Source organism: Magallana gigas, chromosome 10 (assembly GCF_963853765.1).
Source record: "Magallana gigas chromosome 10, xbMagGiga1.1, whole genome shotgun sequence".
NCBI classification, from domain to species: Eukaryota; Metazoa; Mollusca; class Bivalvia; order Ostreida; family Ostreidae; genus Magallana; species Magallana gigas.
This window is the reverse complement of record NC_088862.1, coordinates 30,730,648-30,739,142: the sequence shown is the minus strand read 5'-3', so window position 1 is coordinate 30,739,142 and position 8,495 is coordinate 30,730,648.

Genomic DNA, 8,495 nt, shown 5'->3' with positions numbered 1-8,495 from the left:
TAATTCAAACCGTTTTGTAAAGTGTGATTTTTCACAGTCTTGCAGGCGTCTAAAGGCGTCTGAAAGATGTCAGCTGACAGTAAGATAAAATTAATGGAACAGGTTTTAAACAATATTTTATACCATGTTATAAAGTGTGATTTTTCACAGTCTTGCAGGCGTCTGAAGTATGTAAAATCCCGTACTTGCAGGCTGCTTTACATATTCAGGCCAGATTGCTACAAAACCGCCACAGGCAAACACATTTTCCACACAGTAGCGCCTTAATGATAAAGTTGTTGTTGCTTCTTTGAATAACTGCCCAGTTTAAATGCTGTACTTGGCATATTACGTTTTAAACATACTCTAGAATCTCTAAATTTTTTAAAATTTTGGTGGAATCATTATTTAGAAATAATACTATTGAACCAAGGATTTTGAACATAATTGAAGAAACATGTCAGTTGACAGTAGGATAACAATAAGGCAATATAAAATTGAAAGATGTTTGAACCTGGCAGACGAGTCATCATAACTCAAACTGTTATTACTTCCGAGTCTCTAACATTTTTCAAATAAAACTTTAGTCTATATCTGCAAATAACACTTGAAAGATGTCAGCTGACAGTAAGATAATGGAACAGGTTTTAAACAATATTTTATACCATGTTGTAAAGCGTGATTTTTCACAGTCTGAGCCAAGGATTTTGAACATAATTGAAGAAACATGTCAGTTGACAGTAGGATAATATTAATGCAATATAAAACTTGTTTTGTAAAGTCTCAGACATCCTCTCCTTATAGAGGACGCTAATTTCTATCGTTCAATTTCAGAGTTAAGATATGAAAAGAAGATAGTTTGAACCTGGCAGACGAGTCATCATAACTCAAACTGTTATTAATTCCGATATCTCTAAAAATGTTGTTATCACTGCTTGAGTCTATGTTTGGAAATTGCACTTTTGAACCAAGAATCATAAACATAATTGAAAGATGTCAGCTTACAGTAAGATAAAATTTGTGCGACTCGTTTTAAACAATAACTCAAACCATTTTGAAAAGTGTGATTTTTCACCGTCTTGCAGGCGTCTGAAGTAGGTAAATTCCCGGACTTGCAGGCTGTTTTAATTGTTCAGACCAGATCGCTACAAATTGCCACAAGCAAACAGATTTCCCACACAGTGGCGCATAAATGATAGATCTGCTGGTAGCTTCTCTGAACAACAACAAAGCATGAATGCTACACCTGAAATCTTTAATTTAATTTGAAATTAGAATGTACACTCAAACGTAAGCGCTTTTGTAACAATTATCTTTATCAAGCTGGATCCAGATACAAATATTTTAATGTGCTCCCATTACAGATGATATGGCAGACGAGTCATCATAACTCAAACTGTTATACTTCCAAGTGTCTAATATTTTTCAAATAAAACTTTAGTCTATATCTGCAAATTACACTTGAAAGATGTCAGCTGACAGTAAGATAAAATTAATGGAACAGGTTTTAAACAATATTTTATACCATGTTATAAAGTGTGATTTTTCACAGTCTTGCAGGCGTCTGAAGTATGTAAAATCCCGTACTTGCAGGCTGCTTTACATATTCAGGCCAGATTGCTACAAAACCGCCACAGGCAAACACATTTTCCACACAGTAGCGCCTTAATGATAAAGTTGGTGTTGCTTCTTTGAATAACTGCCCAGTTTAAATGCTGTACTTGGCATATTTCGTTTTAAACATACTCTAGAATCTCTAAATTTTTTAAAATTTTGGTGGAATCATTATTTAGAAATAATACTATTGAACCAAGGATTTTGAACATAATTGAAGAAACATGTCAGTTGACAGTAGGATAACAATAAGGCAATATAAAATTTGTTTTGAAAAGTCTCGGACCTCGTCTCCTTATAGAGGACGCTAATTTCTATCGTTCAATTTCAGAGTTAAGATATAAAAGCAAGATAGTTTGAACCTGGCAGACGAGTCATCATAACTCAAACTGTTATTACTTCCGAGTCTCTAACATTTTTCAAATAAAACTTTAGTCTATATCTGCAAATTACACTTGAAGGATGTCAGCTGACAGTAAGATAATGGAACAGGTTTTAAACAATATTTCATACCATGTTATAAAGTGTGATTTTTCACAGTCTTGCAGGCGTCTGAAGTATGTAAAATCCCGTACTTGCAGGCTGTTTTACATGTTCAGGCCAGATTGCTACAAAACTGCCACAGGCATACACATTTTCCACACAGTAGCGCTTTTATGATAAAGTTGTTATTGCTTCTTTGAATAACTGCCGAGCGTGGATGCTGTACTTGGCATATTTCGTTTTAAACATACTATAGAATCAAACTTTTTGTAGTTTGGGTTGAATCATTATATAGAAATAATATTATTGAGCCAAGGATTTTGAACATAATTGAAGAAACATGTCAGTTGACAGTAGGATAATATTAATGCAATATAAAACTTGTTTTGTAAAGTCTCAGACATCCTCTCTTTATAGAGGACGCTAATTTCTATCGTTCAATTTCAGAGTTAAGATATGAAAAGAAGATAGTTTGAACCTGGCAGACGAGTCATCATAACTCAAACTGTTATTAATTCCGATATCTCTAAAAATGTTGTTATCACTGCTTGAGTCTATGTTTGGAAATTGCACTTTTGAACCAAGAATCATAAACATAATTGAAAGATGTCAGCTTACAGTAAGATAAAATTTGTGCGACTCGTTTTAAACAATAACTCAAACCATTTTGAAAAGTGTGATTTTTCACCGTCTTGCAGGCGTCTGAAGTAGGTAAATTCCCGGACTTGCAGGCTGTTTTAATTGTTCAGACCAGATCGCTACAAATTGCCACAAGCAAACAGATTTCCCACACAGTGGCGCATAAATGATAGATCTGCTGGTAGCATCTATGAACAACAACCAAGCATGAATGCTACACCTGAAATCTTTAATTTAATTTGAAATTAGAATGTACAATCAAATGTAAGCGCTTTTGTAACAATTATCTTTATCAAGCTGGATCCAGATACAAATATTTTAATGTGTTCCAATTACAGACGATATGGCAGACGAGTCATCATAACTCAAACTGTTATTACTTCCGAGTCTCTAACATTTTTCAAATAAAACTTTAGTCTATATCTGCAAATTACACTTGAAGGATGTCAGCTGACAGTAAGATAATGGAACAGGTTTTAAACAATATTTCATACCATGTTATAAAGTGTGATTTTTCACAGTCTTGCAGGCGTCTGAAGTATGTAAAATCCCGTACTTGCAGGCTGTTTTACATATTCAGGCCAGATTGCTACAAAAATGCCACAGGCAAACACATTTTCCAAACAGAAGCGCCTTTATGATAAAGTTGTTGTTGCTTCTTTGAATAACTGCCAAGTTTAAATGCTGTACTTGGCATATTTCGTTTTAAACATACTCTAGAATCTCTAAACTTTTTGTAATTTTGGTTGAATCATTATATAGAAATAATACTACTGAACCAAGGATTTTGAACATAATTGAAGAAACATGTCAGTTGACAGTAGGATAATATTAATGCAATATAAAACTTGTTTTGTAAAGTCTCGGACCTCGTCTCCTTATAGAGGACGCTAATTTCTATCGTTCAATTTCAGAGTTAAGATATGAAAACAAGATAGTTTGATCCTGGCAGACGAGTCTTCATAACTCAAACTGTTATTAATTCCGATATCTCTAAAAATTTTGTTATCACTGCTTGATTCTATATTTGGAAATTGCACTTTTGAACCAAGAATCATAACCATAATTGAAAGATGTCATCTTACAGTAAGATAAAATTTGTGCAACTCGTTTAAAAAAATAATTCAAACCGTTTTGTAAAGTGTGATATTTCACAGTCTTGCAGGCGTCTGAAGTAGGTAAATTCCCGGACTTGCAGGCTGTTTTAATTGTTCAGACCAGATCGCTACAAATTGCCACAAGCAAACAGATTTCCCAAACAGTGGCGCCTAAATGATACATCTGCTGGTAGCTTCTCTGAACAACAACCAAGCATGAATGCTATACCTAAAATCTTTAATTTAATTTGAAATTAGAATGTACACTCAAACGTAAGCGCTTTTGTAACAATTATCTTTATCAAGCTGGATCCAGATACAAATATTTTAATGTGTTCCCATTACAGATGATATGGCAGATGAGTCATCATAACTCAAACTGTTATTACTTCCGAGTCTCTAACATTTTTCAAATAAAACTTTAGTCTATATCTGCAAATTACACTTGAAAGATGTCAGCTGACAGTAAGATAAAATTAATGGAACAGGTTTTAAACAATATTTTATACCATGTTATAAAGTGTGATTTTTCACAGTCTTGCAGGCGTCTGAAGTATGTAAAATCCCGTACTTGCAGGCTGCTTTACATATTCAGGCCAGATTGCTACAAAACCGCCACAGGCAAACACATTTTCCACACAGTAGCGCCTTAATGATAAAGTTGGTGTTGCTTCTTTGAATAACTGCCCAGTTTAAATGCTGTACTTGGCATATTTCGTTTTAAACATACTCTGGAATCTCTAAATTTTTTTAAATTTTGGTGGAATCATTATTTAGAAATAATACTATTGAACCAAGGATTTTGAACATAATTGAAGAAACATGTCAGTTGACAGTAGGATAACAATAAGGCAATATAAAATTTGTTTTGAAAAGTCTCGGACCTCGTCTCCTTATAGAGGACGCGAATTTTTATCGTTCAATTTCAGAGTTAAGATATAAAAGCAAGATAGTTTGAACCTGGCAGACGAGTCATCATAACTCAAACTGTTATTACTTCCGAGTCTCTAACATTTTTCAAATAAAACTTTAGTCTATATCTGCAAATAACACTTGAAAGATGTCAGCTGACAGTAAGATAATGGAACAGGTTTTAAACAATATTTCATACCATGTTGTAAAGCGTGATTTTTCACAGTCTTGCAGGCGTCTGAAGTATGTAAAATCCCGTACTTGCAGGCTGTTTTACATGTTTAGGCCAGATTGCTACAAAACTGCCACAGGCATACACATTTTCCACACAGTAGCGCTTTTATGATAAAGTTGTTATTACCTCTTTGAATAATTGCCGAGCGTGGATGCTGTACTTGGCATATTTCGTTTTAAACATACTCTAGAATCAAACTTTTTGTAGTTTGGGTTGAATCATTATATGGAAATAATATTAATGAACCAAGGATTTTGAACATAATTAAAGAAACATGCCAGTTGACAGTAGGATAATATTAATGCAATATAAAACTTGTTTTGTAAAGTCTCAGACATCCTCTCCTTATAGAGGACGCTAATTTCTATCGTTCAATTTCAGAGTTAAGATATGAAAACAAGATAGTTTGAACCTGGCAGACGAGTCATCATAACTCAAACTGTTATTAATTCCGATATCTCTAAAAATTTTGTTATCACTGCTTGAGTCTATGTTTGGAAATCACACTTTTGAACCAAGAATTATAAACATAATTAAAAGATGTCAGCTTACAGTAAGAAAAAATTTGTGCGACTCGTTTTAAACAATAATTCAAACCGTTTTGTAAAGTGTGATTTTTCACAGTCTTGCAGGCGTCTAAAGGCGTCTGAAAGATGTCAGCTGACAGTAAGATAAAATTAATGGAACAGGTTTTAAACAATATTTTATACCATGTTATAAAGTGTGATTTTTCACAGTCTTGCAGGCGTCTGAAGTATGTAAAATCCCGTACTTGCAGGCTGCTTTACATATTCAGGCCAGATTGCTACAAAACCGCCACAGGCAAACACATTTTCCACACAGTAGCGCCTTAATGATAAAGTTGTTGTTGCTTCTTTGAATAACTGCCCAGTTTAAATGCTGTACTTGGCATATTACGTTTTAAACATACTCTAGAATCTCTAAATGTTTTAAAATTTTGGTGGAATCATTATTTAGAAATAATACTATTGAACCAAGGATTTTGAACATAATTGAAGAAACATGTCAGTTGACAGTAGGATAACAATAAGGCAATATAAAATTGAAAGATGTTTGAACCTGGCAGACGAGTCATCATAACTCAAACTGTTATTACTTCCGAGTCTCTAACATTTTTCAAATAAAACTTTAGTCTATATCTGCAAATAACACTTGAAAGATGTCAGCTGACAGTAAGATAATGGAACAGGTTTTAAACAATATTTCATACCATGTTGTAAAGCGTGATTTTTCACAGTCTGAGCCAAGGATTTTGAACATAATTGAAGAAACATGTCAGTTGACAGTAGGATAATATTAATGCAATATAAAACTTGTTTTGTAAAGTCTCAGACATCCTCTCCTTATAGAGGACGCTAATTTCTATCGTTCAATTTCAGAGTTAAGATATGAAAGCAAGATAATTTGAACCTGGCAGACGAGTCTTCATAACTCAAACTGTTATTAATTCCGATATCTCTAAAAAAAAATTGTTATCACTGCTTGAGTCTTTGTTTGGAATTGCACTTTTGAACCAAGAATCATAAACATAATTGAAAGATGTCAGCTTACAGTAAGATAAAACTTGTGCGACTCGTTTTAAACAGTAACTCAAACCATTTTGAAAAGTGTGATTTTTCACAGTCTTGCAGGCGTCTGAAGTAGGTAAATTCCCGGACTTGCAGGCTGTTTTAATTGTTCAGACCAGATCGCTACAAATTGCCACAAGCAAACAGATTTCCCACACAGTGGCGCATAAATGATAGATCTGCTGGTAGCATCTATGAACAACAACCAAGCATGAATGCTACACCTGAAATCTTTAATTTAATTTGAAATTAGAATGTACACTCAAACGTAAGCGCTTTTGTAACAATTATCTTTACCAAGCTAGATCCAGATACAAATATTTTAATGTGTTCCCATTACAGACGATATGGCAGACGAGTCATCATAACTCAAACTGTTATTACTTCCGAGTCTCTAACATTTTTCAAATAAAACTTTAGTCTATATCTGCAAATTACACTTGAAAGATGTCAGCTGACAGTAAGATAATGGAACACGTTTGAAACAATATTTCATACCATGCCGCAAAATGTGATTTTTCACAGTCTTGCAGGCGTCTAACGTAGGAAAAATCCCGTACTTGCAGGCTGTTTTACATGTTCAGGCCAGATTGCTACGAAACTGCTACAGGCACACACATTTTCCACACAGTAGCGCCTTAATGATAAAGTTGTATCTCTAAAAATTTTGTTATCACTGCTTGATTCTATATTTGGAAATTGCACTTTGAACCAAGAATCATAACCATAATTGAAAGATGTCATCTTACAGTAAGATAAAATTTGTGCAACTCGTTTTAAACAATAATTCAAACCGTTTTGTAAAGTGTGATTTTTCACAGTCTTGCAGGCGACTCAAGTAGGTAAAATCCCGGACTTGCAAGCTGTTTCACTTGTTTAGACCAGATTGCTACAAATTGCCACAGGCAAATAGATTTCCCACACAGTGGCGCCTAAATGATAGATCTACTGCAGCTTCGCTAAACAACAAGTTTGAATGCTATAACTGAAAAGTTTTAGTTTAAGATTACTCTAAAATGAATTTAATTTGAAATAAGGGTGTACTCTCAAACTGGAGCGCTTTTGTAACAATTGTCTTTATCAAGCTGTTACCAGATACGAATATTTTAATTTGTTTCAATTACAGATTCTGAAGCATTTACCGGTAATAAATGCACAAGATCAGGAACCCCAATTAGACGCACTCATTGAGAGCCATACTTTCAAATAAGACTGTTACGAACTGGCCAGTAGCATCGGAAGTAATAACAGTTTGAGTTATGATGACTCGTCTGCCAGGTTCAAACTATTTAACTCTCAATTTTTTACTTTAAAATTGAAGGATAGAAATTAACGTCCTCTATAAGAAGACGTAGTCCAAGATTTTACAAAAAAAAATATATTGCACCTACACTCAGTTGATATGTTCTTTCAATTATGTTCAAAATCCTGAGTTCCATAGTATAATTTCTATATAAAGATCCGACCAGTATTACAAAAAGTTTAGAGGTTCAAGGGTAAGCTTAAAACGAAAAATGTCAAGTACAGCATCCAAGCTGGGCGGTTATTTAAAGAAGCAACAACAACTTTATCATAAAGGTGCTACTGTGTGAAAAATTTGTGTGCCTGTAGCAGATTCGTAGTAATCTGGTCTGAACAATTAAAACAGCCTGCAAGTACGGGATTTTACCTACTTCAGACGCCTGCAAGACGTAATCACACTTTATTGGTTCAATAGAGTAATTTCAATATATAAACTCACAAAATATTTACAAAATGTTAGAGACTCGGAAGTAATAACAGTTTGAGTTATGATGACTCGTCTGCCAGGTTCAAACTATTTAACTCTCATATTTTTACCTTTAAAATTGAACGATAGAAATAAGCGTCCTCTATAAGAAGACGTGGTCTGAGACTTTACAAAAAAAATCTTAATATTGCATTTATTTTATCCTACTGTCAGCTGAC